The 17,143-nt window shown below is 37.7% G+C and overlaps 1 protein-coding gene and 1 long non-coding RNA gene across 32 annotated transcripts in view; one reads left to right on the top strand and one right to left on the bottom strand.

The window, feature by feature from the left end:
* The window catches only part of ATP2B2 (ATPase plasma membrane Ca2+ transporting 2), a 754,329-nt gene that overhangs the window by 390,030 nt on the left and 347,156 nt on the right, over nucleotides 1–17,143 (bottom strand). For 5 of the 31 annotated variants that reach the window (XM_065551248.1, XM_065551235.1, XM_065551232.1 and 2 more), the window contains exons 1-3: nucleotides 12,142–12,255; nucleotides 11,959–12,039; nucleotides 10,914–10,981 (exon numbers count right to left, since the gene is read on the bottom strand). The exons of 5 other annotated variants lie outside the window; for them this stretch is intronic. The gene's annotated coding sequence lies outside the window, so the exon portion shown is untranslated. Of the gene's footprint in view, nucleotides 1–10,913; nucleotides 10,982–11,958; nucleotides 12,044–12,141; nucleotides 12,424–17,143 lie in introns of those variants that run through there. 21 more of the 31 variants (XM_065551238.1, XM_065551229.1, XM_065551244.1 and 18 more) reach the window with 18 other exon arrangements.
* Nucleotides 12,437–16,239, top strand: LOC122172446 (uncharacterized). Its single transcript, XR_006172772.2, has 2 exons — nucleotides 12,437–12,633; nucleotides 14,722–16,239. It is a non-coding gene; the product is annotated as an uncharacterized LOC122172446 (long non-coding RNA).

The raw sequence follows: 17,143 nt of genomic DNA on the forward strand, positions 1-17,143 counted from the left end.
ACTATATTAACCCAATTATGTTCTGTATTGCAATTATTTACGTCTAACAATCTTACAAAATTATATGGACTTATTTATAGCTTGGAGTGGGGCTTTGTTTTGTTTAAAATATGGATGAATATCACAATGTGCATAATTGGAAAAATTGTCCAAGGACAGGAATGGGGACTTGAAAGGCAAGTCTGTGGGGTTCTACCCCTAAATCTACCACAAACCTCTTCTGTAGCTCAGAGGAACTGACTTGTCAGATAAATACCTCAGTTTAATCATCCACAAAATAGGTATATTACCACTATTAAAATAGGATTGTTGTCAGGCTTCAATATTTTTGTTCACTATATTTATAATAAATCCTTAGCTTAAAGGTACTATGCAAGTACAAAGTACAGTTGAATCTCTTCAATGTGCACTTCAATAACTTACACAGAAAAATCATGCCTACTTTTCTGCAAATATTTAATAGAGGCCCTAATTCAGCAAGGTACTTAAGCACATGCCAAAATTTAAACACTTCAAAATTAGGCATGTATGAGTACCTTGCTTAATTGGGATCAAAGAGCTGTAGTAAGGCCCCATATTACCAAGGCTTCATTGCCTTTATGAATATGGATGTATGCTATAGAACACTTACTAGTTTTCTAAAGAGTTATATCTTAAATAATTAAAACTAAGCTACCTATGCTAAATGAACAAATTACTGTGTATCTCAAGCATTAATTGTATTTATTTTCCTCCTTTTTAATCCACAAAAATTCAGTATTCAGTAATTCACATCTCCAAGTCATTAGTGTGAATTAACAATGTTCTATTGTATTATTAATTACACCAAACAGCAAAGTCTGAATTCAAGTAATGGAAAAAGTTAAGTGTATTAGGCTATAGATATGTCAATCAAAACACTAAGTAGCAGGAGTTTAAATATGTTTTTGAATATAAATATAATTTTACATGCACTATTAATGGTGATAATTCAATAAGATTAAAAAGAAATGTTATAAGAGTAAGATGTTGCATGGCTATTCCTGTTTTTCATAGCACCTAAATAAGGTCAATATTAATCCTGAAATAAGTTGTAAGGAACTGTATGAATTTAGAAATAGCTATGTGCAATCATTGCTACGTTTAAAAAAAAAACCTGTTATGAACCCAATACACACAAATTCTTTGGCAATCTTAAATCCTATTTGGGAGTAACAAACTGTGTTTGAAAATGGCTGTCAAGGATGATTCTTTTATGTTAAGCAGAGCTGTGCTTGACAGCAATTTTCAGTCACAGAAGTAGTATCCAACATCTTAGTACCGGCGTGCCTCCCAAATACTTAAAAACCACAATAGCACACACTCCATCTTCCTTCCTTCCTTCTGAGACTTGAAAAGAAGTGGCTCAATTAACATACAGGGGTTGTGATATGATGTGTGTCCGTGTCCCCAATTTCATGCTTATTCTTAAATCTTGCAGACATGAGTTCCATAGCTCCTAAGTCTCTCTCTCGTTCTCACAAGCCTCCTCCTTTTCATTGTTCAATTGGAACATAACTGTCATGGAAGGTCATGGTCACAGGGAGAGAAAAGATATCTCAGAGATCACTCAAATCTATGTAGACTTTTGAATATAAGGGCAGAGACCTTGAAATGGACTCTATATTGACAGGGAAGCCACTGCAGCAAGCAGAACAGGAAAAGGTGTTGCTAACCCTCCTCAGTGTGTGATTAACCTAAAAAGAAAAATCATCTGGAAGCTGGCATTAAGGTTTCTGGGGAGCTAGTTATGAAGCTCAACAAAACCAAAAAAAAGACAGTGAGGAAGGGAGTGGATATGGCGTGTGTGACAAGGAGTTTGTTAGTGTTTACACATGAACCATTGAAGGAGTAACTTTGAATGGAGCCAAGCTACATAGTAAAGTAAAACGGGTATTTTATATTAAACTGCCAGTTCTCTTGTGTTTGTGGTGTGTATAAACAAAAATTTCAAATGCTGAATATTAAAGAAACTAAACAGAAATTTGAACAGAAGAAGAGTACGATTGCCTATACCTGTCAAGGATGTCTATGGCTGCTATTGCTCTTTGGGTTTTGCTTCTTTGGGTTTTAGTGCATGGTGACCAAAACAATGAAAGGAGTACCATGAAGAATGAGGAAACAGCTTTAGCCTTCACAGGTAGCTTGAATGGTAACAGATGGTTTTGCAGCCATTTCTACTGTCTCTTGCCTTTTGGCTCAAGCTCATTATAGGATATTCCCCTCCCCACAACTGATTCATTTCTTTTCCTTCCTTTATTTATCACATTCCAGCGACCTTTTCCTCCTCTTACCCTTAGTCCAGCAGTGCCAAAAAGTTTGCTCAACCAAGGGCCTGGAAATGCCCTGATTAGCATAAAATGTTTAGTACAGTGGTACAGTCTATGAACATTACAAGTCTTGATCCTAATGCCAATGTTGATCCTAATGCCACTATTGTTGCCTGTGGGCTGTACCTTGGTACTAAAGGAAGTGATGGTTGTGGGCTGTATTTTACAGCGCAATACGTTCTATTTGACCCACAGGTTTCATGATTTATGACTTGACCTTCAGGAATCCTAATACGTCCTACAAAGTGCTGAGCCCATTTGGTTCCCATGGAGCTGTTTCTATACTGCAGAGCAAACTCTCAGAACCTTGCAGGTATGCTATTATCTCCCACCCTAAACTCAAAGTACCACAAACTCTCCTACCAGAGGAGAAAATAGAGCTATATTTCTGGGTAAATGTATTTATTAATTCATTGATAGCCTTTTGGGCTAATTTTTTTTAAGTTTGTATTACATTTCCTCTCCTTCCAGGGTCTGACCACTAAGATTCTGAAAGCATACTGCTGACCTGATGATGCGGGAAAAGCTGAAGTACTCAATGCTTTTTTTGCCTTGGTCTTCAGACAAGTTCAGCTCCCAGACTGCTGAATTGGGCAGCACAATATGGGGAAGAGGTAAGCAGCCCTCTGTGGGGAAAGAACAGGTTAAGAACTATTTAGAAAAGCTGGACATGCACAAGTGCATTGGTCTGGAACTAATGCATCTGAGGGTGCTGAGGGACTTGGCTGATGCGATTGCAGAGCCACTGGCCATTATCTTTGAAAACTCGTGGCGATCGGGGGAGGTCCCGGACAATTGGAAAAAGGCAAATATAGTGCCCATCTTTAAAAAAAAATAAAAAAATTAAAAGGAGAATCCAGGGAACTACAGACCGGTCAGCCTCACCTCAATCCCTGGAAAAATCATGGAACAGGTCCTCAACGAATCCATTTTGAAGCACTTGGAGGAGAGGAAGGTGATCAGGAACAGTCAACATGGTTTCACCAAGGCAAGTCATGCCTAACCAATCTGATTGCCTTCTATGATGAGTAACTGGCTCTGTGGATATGGGGAAAGTGATGGACATGATATATCTTGACTTTGGCACAGCTTTTGATACGGTCTCCCACATTATTCTTGCCAGCAAGTTAAAAGATTATGGATTGGACGAATGCTGGCTAGATTATCGGGCTCAATGGGTAGTGATCAACAGCTCAATGTCTAGTTGGCAGCTGGTATCAAGTGGAGTGCCCCAGGGGTCTGTCCTGGGGCTGGTTTTGTTCAACATCTTCATTAATGATTTGGATGATGGGAGGAATTGCACCCTCAGCAAGTTCGCAGAAGACACTAAACTGGAGGGAGAGGGAGAGGTAGATATGCTGGAGGGTAGGGATAGAGTCCAGAGTGACCTAGACAAATCGGAGGACTGGCCTAAAAGAAATCTGATGAGGTTCAACGAGGACAAGTGCAGAGTCCTGCACTTAGGACAGAAGAAGCCCATGCACTGCTACAGGCTGGGGACCGACTGGTTAAGCGGCAGTTTCACAGAAAAAGACCTGGGGATTACAATGGATGAGAAGTTGGATATGAGTCAACTGTGTGTCCCTGTTGCCAAGAAGGCTAATGGTATTGGGCTGCATTAATAGGGGTGATTATTCCCCTCTATTCAGCACTGGTGATGCCACATCTGGAGTACTGCGTTCAGTTTTGAGGCCCCCACTACAGAAAGGTGTGGACAAATTGGAGAGAGTCCAGCGGAGGGCAACGAAAATTATTAGAAGGCTGGGGCACATGACTTGGGAGAAAAGGCTGAGGGAACTGGTCTTATTTAGTCTGGAGAAGAGAAGAGTGAGGGGGGATTTGATAGTGGCCTTCAGCTATCTGAAGTGGGAGGTCCAAAGAGGATGGAGCTAGGCTGTTCTCAGTGGTAGCAGATGACAGAACAAGGAGAAATGGTCTCAAATTGCAGTGAGGGACGTCTGGGTTGGATATTAGGAAACACTATTTCACTAGGAGGGTGGTGAAGCACTGGAATGAGTTACTTAGGGAGGTGGTGGAATCTCCATCCTTAGAGGTTTTTAAGGCCTGGGTTGACAAAGCCCTGGCTGGGATGATTTAGTTGGGGTTTGTTCTGCTTTGAGAAGGGGGTTGGACTACATGACTTCCTGAGGTCTCTTCCAACCCTAATCTTCTATGAATCTATGACCTGGTTATGACTCAGATTAAGATCAGAAATGGAAAAAGTTGAGTTTATCCTCTTGTATTTAACTTTCACTTTCTCTAAGTGAAAGCTAAGAGGGAAATAAAATGTGCTTAAAGAGAAATTACACATCATGAAAGGGTGACACTTTATTTTATTTGTATTCTTTACATCCAAGGAATAAATAAAACCAAATATGCTTCACCCTATCCCTAAAATTCTTATTTCTAACAATAGCTGTAAAAATACCCTCCTAACCCATAAGGGACCTGTAAAAGAGGATTGGATGTCAAAACCTCATGCTCTGAATAGTAAAGCTTCAAAAGACTGCTGGAAAAAATCATTTGAATTATTTTCCATTTTCCTATCATCTTTTCTGATATCATGTAATTGTGTTTTGGATTAAATATTTTCAGCATGTTTTTAAAAGGCAAAACAAGGACTCTTAATTTATTTTCATTTTATATAGTAAAGTTAAGGATAAGGAACTTCCAGTATCAATCCAGGAAAACTTCCAGCAAACCCAGCCCAGCTGGCCACTGTCCTGCAAGACTGTATGGAAGGGATGCCTACGCTGAATTTTTATTTCTGTAATTCTCCTGCTCCAGCGTCTTACCCTCTTAGCATTCTCACTGCTTCTATTAAATAATGCTGATTTAGCACAACCATCTCAACCTGCAGCTGTCTGCATAATAATAACTCACCATTACAGTATTACAGAAGCAACTAGTTATAGCACAATGCATGTGCACTATTTGTTTTTTTCTGGAATTAAGTCAGAACCAGAATCTTAACCAAGGGCTAACGACTCTGCATACAGTGCAAGAAACTGCACACAGTTCTCTTTGGCATTTCATAGGCTCTATCTTGTGAGCTGTTCATAAACTAATGTCCCTTTAAGCATCAGAGAAAAATAAAGTGGCAATTCCATTTCATTATGAGTGCCAACATGGAATCATTGTCTCATTGCAACTGTATGCTATTGGTCCCTTAGCATCAAACATCAATAGGGATATTTTTAGAACAATGTGCAGAATCATTCATTATAATTCAAGCAGCGAAAAGAAATGTAGTAAACACGCAGAGTAAAATTAAATGCCTCTCTTCAGTCAGGACAGCAATTTCTTCCAAAGCTGACTTACAAATGCTACAAATCAATGTTTTCTCCTGACGTTTTTGGACACCACACTTCCCCAGCAAGTTGGAATAGCTTACTGGAAACACCATTATTTTCTAATTATGTACAGTATAGGAAAGGTATGTTTCTAAACAGCAAAGATGACAGGATGGTGGTAGCATATTATTACACTAACGTGAGCATCTAAGGTTATATCACTGAGTACACCCATTACAATCTATTCATCCATCCTGTAAGATGAACTCCATACACCAAGTACTGCACATGCCAAAACAAACAGATTCTGTATGTCTGAACAATGCAACTTATTTTTTTTTTTTACTGAAGGTCTGTGGATGTATCAAAAACTTTGGCTATCACAAATATGGATACCAGCATTCAACCAGCTTTCACAGGCCCTGGAGGAGGAAGAGAGCGAGAATTAAGGTGATCATGAGACCTAAATCTCTGCCAACTGGGAAGAGGGTTTGCAGCAATCAGCTTGCTGATTGACTCATCTCTCCTTTGCACAAAGGGTATTAGCTGTGTTGGCAAGTGGTGGAACATTGGTACTCCCAGTCAGTATGGGGGGGGGAGGGGCGTGGATCACTATTCATGTCGCACTCTGTCAGTACCTAGCCCAGGGAAGCTAACGATCCAACTAGCGGACCAAATGCAGTGATGAATCCTGGTCACGTGCCATATGAGGCACATAGTGTCTCCTCTTCTTCTTAGCATATGCGCAATGAGAACACCTACATAATACTTCAAGGGCTAATGTTTGGAATTTGATTGGCATTTTGACTAATAAACATGTATGTGGTCATTTTAGTTATAGGCTTCCCAGCATGCTATGGATTGTGCTTGACCTCAGATATGGAGATCAGCAATGAATTCTTTTCCCACTGCAGATCAGTGGTACCAAGGTGGTATGTGGAGGAATTTAGTCTTCACCTAGAATATTCAGTAAACTGGACTAGTTGTTTTTAACACTATTTTAAACAAGATAACTGAGTGCTGTCACCAATAACATGGCTGTTGGGTCAACTTCTAACTTTAGTTGGGGAATATTAATGGGTTTGTCAACTCAGGAATAGCAGAAGTCATTTAGCATTGTGGGCCTGAAGCTTATTCCAACCTAAGCCCAAAGCTGGGAATTGAGTTGCGCCATGGGGCACAATAAGAATGAGAAGAAGAAGAAGGGCTTTCTGTACTGAAGATATGTCTTGTTCTGGTACAAATCTTCCTACAGGGACAGAGGGCTTGTTGGGGAATACCATTTGAACTGGTAGACTGGGGCTTGAAGGGCCAATGAGTGGAACAAAAAATGACTGTACTGGGCTGTTTTCTTTTTCTTCCTTCATAGAATTGTAGGACTGGAAGCAACCTTGAGAGGTTATCTAGACCAGTCCCATGCACTCATGGCAAGACTAAGTATTATCTAGATTTTTTTTTGCTCATTTGTTTAATACATCTTCAGCAGCATTCAAACCAAACTGAACTTTGTAGAGGTTTTTACTGACTTCTCACCTCACTGGTAAATTTGCTTAATAAACATCTCAAAAGAAAATAAAGTTTAATGGGTATTTTCATTATATCTGAAATAATGTACTCAACATTTTTGCCATCACGTAAATACAATGATTTATCTTACTATATACTGAAGGCATTTCCCTCTAAGATTTTATGCCATGCCAACCACCATAGTACTGGAGCATTACGAATGGGTCTGAATACTGTAGTTTGCACACTATTAGTGGAACACACATCCAGGGTATTGAATAGATTTTTCACTTTAGAAACACAAGAAAATGTGATGAATCATTTTGATGTAAGTTGGTTGCTGTGGACTAAGTCCTATAGTCTAAACTCAATGTGTAATCAAGGATTGAAATCAAAGAGAGTTTTACCTAAATAAACATTTGGCCCCAAGTGGATTTACATTTGCTACTGCTATATATTTTAGCAGCCAATATTCCAAAAGCTATTGCAACTGGTGTTAATTCAGTTATACTACTAGTGAGAGGTATTAGAGGTAACATGCTCTAGTAGACTGAGCACACAACTGGGAGTTCTAATCCTGACATTGCCACTGAGTGTCTGTGATACTTTGGGCAGGTCACTTAGGACTGTTCTACACTGGAAACTTACATCAGCACAGCTACGTCTCTCAGGGGTGTGAAAAATCCATACCCCTAAGTGATGTAGCTATGCCAACCTAACCCCCGGTGTAGAAAGCATTCTTCCATTGACCTAGCTACCATCTCTCGGGTAAGTGGATTACCTACGCCAATGGAAGAACTACTCCCAGTGGCATAGGAAGAATCCATACTGAAGCACTAGAGCAGCACAGCTTCAGCTGTGCCACTAACATTTTCAGTGTAGACATACACAGAGAAATGAAGGATATCTCAGTGTCCCCATCTATGAAATGGAGAAAATTCTTAGCTCCCAGTGTGAAATTACAATTGCCTCAATTGATCCTTTAACCTGCTTTCTCACAACTACTTCCTGGATTGCTGTTGCAGCCCAGTGGTACAACACTTCTGCTCCTTTTCTGGGTAATAGGCACTTTGAAGTAGGGGACATACTGGTTAGAGAGAAGCTTACTTACCTGAAGTGTGATAAAACAGAACAGTATTTTGCAATTTGGCTACCATTTCTCAATCATGCTGTCTTGGATACCCAGGTGGCCAACCCATATAAATTAGGGTTCTTAGCTCATTGACCAACTGTTTCATATTGAAGTTTATTTTATCTTTTCTGATGGTACACTTTTGTAACTATCCTTCTATTGTTATTTTAAACAATATATTGCAGCTGTTCGCTGACTATCTTTGCAACTATATACCCCATTTCTTTTTCATCTATTAATTTTAAAAAACATAATATAAAAACTGAAATATTACTATTGCTGAAGAACTTTCCCTTACATCCATGTGACTTACCAGTCTAATTTTCCAGACAACAAAATTAGAAATTATATGTACTTATGCATGTTTTGCACCAACTTGCTTTACATAACAAAAATAACAGTAAAATACCCATTGTTCATAATTATTATATGTATAAAAATACAAAGTGAAATGTATATATGAGTAGTTAAAATAGATAACTTTTAAGTAAGAATAATGTAAAATAAGTAAAACATAGCTTAACAAAATATTTCAAATAGCTATGTTGAGCAATACTTTATCTGTGAGCAAGACACACACAGAGACAATCACACAGTATACACCTCTGCATCCCATTTACAGTATAGAGTGCAACTGCTGTACATTTTAAGGCTTTAGCAAATGGAATCTAAAGTAAGATTTGCTACTTGCTAGCACAATGCCTGGCAAGAAGGTGCTGCAAAGGCAGCACAGGTATACCAATCAGACAGACAGATTTCTGTTTCTCGATTAGCAGCCAGACCATGCTGAAGTCTCCATTCAAAGCAGATTTATTGCTACCTTATTGGCTTAAGGAAAAAAGAATCCTATTGAAAGCACAAAGGATTCTGTCATTAACTTTACTACCAAACTATGAACTATGAATTACCAAACCAAGCTAAAATGCGATATTTTAAAAATAATTTCACTCATTTTTTTTTTATTCAATTGACCCTTTGTCTTTTTTTTTTTAATTAATTCAAAACCTAGTCATTTAAATGATGAATGTTTTTAAACCTGACCAGATAATACAGGATATTAATGTAACTAACAAACATTTTTCCCATTCTCTAAAAGCAAATCTGAAAAGCACAGCAGTATGAGCTAAGTAAAAGTATGGTGCAAATCCTTCCTTTCTTCTGAAAATATTTGCTTTAAAACTTATTGGATATAGCAATATATTAAAGGCAGAGTTGATACACTTCAGTACAAGGTCCCCTTGTAGGGTAAATCAGCTGTCATCCAGTCTCAGAGCATTGCTGTAAGCTACATTTAGGTAAATGTATTTGAATGTATTAAGGAAGTCAGGTGCAATTTAAATACATAAAAAGTAGGGAATGTACTTACAAGATCATGTCTTTTTAATTTTTTTTGTGGAATTTGAAATGATTATATCCATGCCTACAGAAAGTGCAACTACAGGGATTTGGAATTATTAATTTAAAGTGAGATCTGAATAAAATATTAACACACTTCTTTTACTAATTATTCAAAAATAAACAGCAGAACATGTCATCACACTTTCAGAAACCAAAATACAGGGGCATAAAAATCAGTCAAGATTCTACAGCATCTGAAAAGATGTGCGGAATATTTTAAACGTGGGATGGGGGGAGAAATAAAATTAACCCTCTGAGACTGTTTCCAAGATAAATGATAAGAAATTCAAAGAGAAATGCACTTAACAAAAGTCACTATGAAAGCACTTAACAGTATGATGTCCAGCTCAATATTACCATGTTTTCCCAAACCTGTAATCAATGAAAATTTGAAACTGTCCTCAAAAGCTGTATTAATACGCACCCATAAACCCTTTTAATATGTGCATAAAATATGGGAGAGATCAGCCACTGTCCATGTGCAATAGGAAAAAAATTGACCTTTCCAGTGGAAATGTAAGTATATTTAACTCTGATGTGCTGGGCCAAAATCAATTCTCTATAGGAATTCAGGGGGAAAAAATAAGTCATGCAGCATTACAATGTACAACTTTTCCAAAACCCATATTCGCATGCGTTCTTTGCAAACCTATTTGTTTTACCAGCACTCCAGTGCAAATATGAAACACTTTCTCACTTTCTTCACAGGTAGCAATTTCCACCAAAATGAGAAGAACATGAACAAAGTAAAAGCTGTATGTGATCAAAGACCTGCTATATACCTGTGTCAAGCAGTTCTCGTGAGCAAGGTAGGAGAGCTAGTCATGCAAACGGACGACCTTTCACAAAATTAAATTCTAGTCAAACACATCTTACAATATAAGGTATTATGAAGCAGATCTGTTAGCTCTCTTTCCAGATAAAAAAGAAAAAAAATGTTCTTATTTTAAAGCACCATTCATCAATCTCCTACTTCATATATCCACTATTAACCAAATATTCTAGAAGTGAAGGTACAATTTTCCCACACTGAGCACGTCTGCTATCTTACAAACAGCCTAATCATCATAATGCCTTCTTCATCCTTTAATACAATCAGTAAAGGGATGTAAACAAAAGGTTGAACAATCATAAGTCAGGATAAATACACAGTCCTTCTTGTGTAAGTGTGCATGGTGAAATGAATAGTTTCGTTATGAAAGAATGAACAATCTTTTTAGCAACTTCATAACTTACCTTCCAGAAGGTAAAGAAAATACAGCACTAAGCATCTGCTTCTGACAGTTCAATGCTTCCAAGACTGCCTAAAGTAATCATCTCATTAGTCAAAGGTAGCAATGTGCATTTTAAAAGCAACTGGCTAAGCTTGTATAGGACAACTTAAAGTCACGAAATCAAAGGCTGGAGAACAGATTGACTGCTGCCTAGTCCAAGTCAGACAGACGAACTGTCAGTTCCACAACCAGAGATCAAACATGCAGAATCTCCCTTTACATAATAGACAAAGACTCCAGTAATCTTACTTTTTTTGTTAAAGCATTATCCTTATGATATGTATAAAGCTTTTCCATGCAGTATTCATAAAGGATTTTTTAAATTTTTCTTTAAAAATCTGATCTGTGTATAGAATAATACCTATTACATCATATGCCACAGAACGGCTTTTTTCGGGAAACACTATGCCATACTCTAAAAATTACCATGAAATTCCCTACCTTTATATGTAGCAGTATACTCTAATCCAGCATAATGTAAAGGAGCTATGATTTTTATGTCAACATTTCTCTACTTTCAAAAGTGCATCTTGAAAATTTATGACAAGCTATGAAAAATAAACTCATTTCAGACTTGAATCTTTTAAAATATATATATATATATATATATATATATATATATATATATATATATATATATACACACATATATATACACACACACCTATATATATACACACACACACACACCTACCTTTGTCTAGCATAAGGTCATACATATTATGGCCAGATTATCATCAGCCAAAAAGTATCTCTGTACTACTTATGTTTTAGAATGTATTCTTTGCACTCTGTTTAAAAAAAATCACTAACATTTGAATATCAATAATGATAAAAGCATCCACATGTTTTCTCATCATTAAATAACTGGTTTAAGGAAAACCTTTACCACTTTGACTTTAAAAAAAAATCTATACTCTATTTTCAACCTCCAAAATCTCATTGGATTATTTCTGCCATGCAGTTTCTGGTTTTTCTTATATAATATTCTATAGAAGTTGAATCACCTTTCCAGAGATTCATAGGACATGAACTAAAATCTAATGCACCACTCAAACCAAGTCTCCACACCATTTTCTCATCAGCTTCTGCCTCCAAGAAAAAAAAAAGAATTGACAAATAAACAAGCACAGAACAGACAGGGGAACGCTCTTATTTTTTATTTTCATGCTGTGGATGTCGCTACTTACTTGGCTAAGATATCATCACAAATCCAAAATGATTTCAATTACACAGCGGAGTAATCACTGTTCGGCATCTGTAAGGGATTGATAAGCTGAGCTACATTACAGGAGTCCCTCTGCAGACTGTACCATTCCTGACCAAGCAGGTGGGGGAGAGAGCTGATATTTCTGTCAGAGCATCTTGCTAGCAGAGTGCAAGCACAGGGTACATTTATTGCCTGCGGTTTAAGATTGCTGAAGAAGGAAGGCGAACAGCAGCTACAGTAAGGGAAGAAAATGTTGCTCTGTAAGGAAAATGGACTGAACCACCATGTTGTTGTTTGTGGTTTTAATACTTCCCTTGGGATAATGACAAAAACGGAAGATGGCAAACTACCAGGAATATGCCACTTACTCCGAAACGGGAGAAACCTTCAAGGACAAGGACTGTCAAGTTCTATCACTATCATTTGAGAAGAAGGAGGGGGAAAAGATTCTGTATGGAGGGGACTAGAGGAGGTGAGGGAAAGCAACAAATTCACTTAATCTTTACAGTGATCAGACACAGGCTGCAGAGCTATTTTCTGAATTTCAGGTTTTAGTGCCAAGTGCTTTCCAATTTATTTTTTTAATTTTGTGACAAATTCAATAGGCAACAGAATACAATTTTCTGTATTTCAAATTATGTTACCTAGAATTATATTTTGCCAATAATAAATATGTTTGCAAGCAAAGGTAAAAAACAAAGAAAAACAGCACAACACAAATATATACTGTATATTCCTATTATTCCAGAAAAAATATTTTGTGCTTCTGGGTCTGCAGTAGTCGTACAATATTTGTGTTTATTTCACAGTACTATGCTCTTACACAAATTTAACAGCCAATACAGTACGAGCACATAGCCAGCACTAAATTTAATTTAAATTGATCTCATTAGCATATATTGTAAAAACCAAATAAACACATGGTAGTAATGTTCAGCATTTTTTACCGATTAGGACGTAGGAACCCTTTTAATGCTTCATGCTAAAAATATCGGGGTTTTGTTATTGGAAAGAGCCATCCTTTCTTGGGGAGAGGAGGGGAGGGCACAGTTTTCTTCAAACTGTAACATCTAAAACGTTAACTTTTCAGTTTCTGAGGAATTATTGCATATTGTTTTGAGGCAGCTACTGTCTACATAGTATTTTTAGAAAGTTACAACTTCATATCGGGAATAAACACATGAACGTATTGGGCTGGAGGTGTGGGGGCATAAACTAGAGGACATACCATGCCATAGCTGTACAATAAGCATTTAAAGCACCTACTGTGAAAAAAATAATCCAACTGATACAGGGCAAAAGGAGAGCCACCTGCCCTTTCAAAACATTAAATTTTACATATAATAGCACAGTTAATTACTGTCAACATTTGCCCCAAAGCACATATACGGTGTAAGCACATTTACAAATGTCTTTTCAACATGCAAAATATTCATTGTCCTAGTCACTGTATTTTACAAACTACAAGCTCAGATTCTGCACGTGAAACAACACATTCTATACAGAAAATGACTAAATACAGAGAAAATGCATCTGTTTCTTAAAAGCATGTATAAAACATTATGCCTCAAAGTTGAAAGCTTTTGTAGAGTATCCTAAGGACAGCAGTGATTCGTGACTGCGCTGCCTCTTAGACAAGAGCGGGCAATTACAACTAAGCATACCTCCCTGAGCACTAATAGGAGTAGCTGTACTGATGCTCTGTCATCCTCGCTTACTTGCTGCTCAGAATATCAATTCAGCCAGTTAAACCAAAAGTCTGCACTGCACCAAAATGGAAGCTATTAAAAAAAATCCTACTAAGATTACTGATCAGAGAATTTTAATCTTTGTTGATCAATGGGGAAAAAAGTGAAAGTTAAAATGGGATTGGAACTAATAGATTTTTCAAAAATGAAGCTGCCATTATCACTGGAAAGCTTCAAGCAATACAAGCATGTCATGACATCCTATGCAGTGACATTGAGTTGTATTCAACACAGTTCTGCACACTGTTTTACTGAGCAAGTCTTTGTTTCTAACTGTGTCTTTAAGGAACTCTGAACCCAGTTTCACATTTTAAATCAAACTAAACAAAGCAACCACAGGGGAAAAAATGTTACAGTTTAAGATGTGTTCCACATAGGTTCAAGAATTGTAACTGCTGGTGCTCTCTACTGCTCTGCTAGAGTGCCGGTTCTGTATACTGGACATTTTCAGTTATTAGAAGCCAAATTTTTCCATGTATCTGAATACAAGTTCTAAATCTATTTTTAAAACCTAGACAACTGATGATATAACTAAAGCCAAAAGATAATAAACAAGGAAGATTAAACAAAGTATTTGTTCAAGGTGGGGTTTGGGGTTTTTTTTTGGTTGGTTGGTTGATTTTTGTCGGGGGCGGGGGGGGAAATAATCAAAAGAAAGCTCTAACAAAGTTTAAAAGCCCTTATTCAAAGCATCTAGCTGTTGCCGACTTGCATGTTTGTTCCGAAGATTCTGTGTCATTGATGCACCGTAACTATAATGAAACCATTGAGTCAAACATTTAGAAAATGCTTTTATCCTTTTTGTTGTGCAGATTAAACAGGGGAAAAGGAGGAAGGAAGAAAAATAAGTACATATTCAAGAAGGAAATATCCTAGCTATTTTTGTATGACGTAAATGAATTACTGAAGAACCATTCCGGGAAAACAAGTTTGCACATAAGTATTCCCAATGCTCGTTTAATATAGGGCCTCAAAAGTGCTGTACCAGGTAATGTGATGATCAAGCTATTAACCTTGTTGCTTGTCTCATCAGTTAGGGACCTATCTCCCAGTGTTGTGTGAATGTTACCGCCAGTGTTGGTATTACCTTCATCGTAATGCTATGAGTCATCTCACTGTCACCTGGGCAACAAGGGCCAGCTAACATTACTGAGCAGAAATCCCACAAGATGTGCCTCTTGGAATAAGAATGGAGCGGCTAGATTTGGAGACTGCACCCTGCACTGCAATTGGGAGCGGACTGTAGTTTCGTGTAGTTACGTTTAGCTTTCCTTGAGGGTCATAAGTACAAAATCTTCAGAGATGCCACAGATCCTTTCATCAAACAAAACAAAGCTGCTGCAAAAAGCCAGAACTACCACAAAATCTGCACCAGGTAGTAGTCTGAATCCTCAAAGAAGAATGAAGTTTTACTTGCTGAAAGACTTAGTACATTATTACACTAGTCAAACCTCCTGATAGACTCCTTGCAAAGCTGCCTAGCACAGGGAGTACTGTACCTGGTATACATATAGTGCAGATACTATAGTACTTGGGGAGACATCATCATGCGGTTTACAAAGACACCCATCAGTACTACTTTTGCGTCTAACATTTACAGCCCAAAATAGCATATGTTTGTTCCCAAGAATATACCATATCCACATTGCATATTACTACTACCAACAAAGTTCTGAATAACCCAGTCTTTCCTGGAACTAAGAAATCTCAGCATGTTTTATTGATTTTGAAGGGGTTCAGAGGAATATTGTTTAGCGCCAACCAGCAACAACTTAACACCTGAATTCTCTGAAGCGAAAAATTAAATTAATGATCCCTTTATATATGTGATCAGCCACTTAAAACCACACAGCATGTAGAAGTATTAAAATGGTAGTTACCTAGAAAAATATCCAGACAGAACATTATTTGTACTACCTTTTGTGATTAAAATTCCAGTTAAGGTGTTGAAAATGTCCTGTATTCATAGATGCTGGAACTAGGGGCGCTGGAGATGTGGGAGCACCCTGGCTTGAAGTGGTTTCCATTAGATATAGGGTTTACAGTTTGGTTCGATGGCTCTCAGCACCCACACATATAAGAAGTGGTGCTGCAACAATTTATACCAATGGAATCCAGATACTTCTGTCCCACGCCAAATGAGAACACAAAATATTAACTGCTGAATGATTTTTTAAAGGCCATGCCCTGCTTGTGCATACTGTATGGAAATAAATGATACAAGGTCCAGGCTTTGGGGATTGAGGCATTATTTACAAATATGTTGTATTGATGTACTACCTAGAAACCAAATGTATTACTTTACAAATTAAACTTCAGTATTTAGGCAACACTTTGTCATAGGACTGAGGGGCAAAGTTTCTTAGACGTCTAGAAATTGTATCATCATCTTCGCTTATAAATTCCTATATTCTGGAAATTTTCTCCACTTGAGTCTCTGTATGAAAAATGGTTACTGAATGGATTTTTAGAAAGCCTAAATTTAAGAGTTTAAATTATTGTAAGTCTGGTCACCCATCAGAGAGACCATAAAATCTTATTATTCAGGGAGGTGTCCTCTGCCTTATTCTCACTGAACAGGGAGATCTGCCTATGAGATGGTTGAAATCCTGAGTGCTACCCTACATAGAACAGCAGACAAGAGACTTCTCATTTGAGAATGAAGTGGAAGGAAATTCTTTGAAATTAACCTTACAAAAAGCTGACTGGCTAAAATAAACACGTAAACGCTCAGGGAAGCAAAGATAAAAAGGATGGTGGGATTGGGCTGTTGAACTATAAAATACCACTGGCAAAACTCATGTCATGACTACACGAGTGGTGCTTTATAGATATAGCTATACCGATATTGAACTTCTAGTGAGGACAGCTTATAGTGGCAGAGTTGCAATTTTGTCTATCCCCCTCGCTCGCTCTCTCTCTGTCACACACACACACACACACACACACACACACACACAATCAGTAAAAGCACAGTTTTGCTGGTGTAACTGTCTACCTTAGGAGTTTCTACTGGCTCAGTTCTGACAATCAGGGATGACACCCCTAATCAACATTGCTATGCCAGCCAAGATCGTAGTGTAGACATAGCCCTGGTGAGTCAAACTTCAACTGACTATTTTGAAAATAAGCACCGAGCATATCCAGGTACTGGAGAACCCAGAAGACAAGACTTCCTCTGGCATAGCACTGTTGGTCAGGAGTGTGAAGACATGTGATCTCTGACCAACTCAG

Source organism: Chrysemys picta, chromosome 7 (genome assembly GCF_011386835.1).
Source record: "Chrysemys picta bellii isolate R12L10 chromosome 7, ASM1138683v2, whole genome shotgun sequence".
Classification (NCBI taxonomy): Eukaryota; Metazoa; Chordata; order Testudines; family Emydidae; genus Chrysemys; species Chrysemys picta.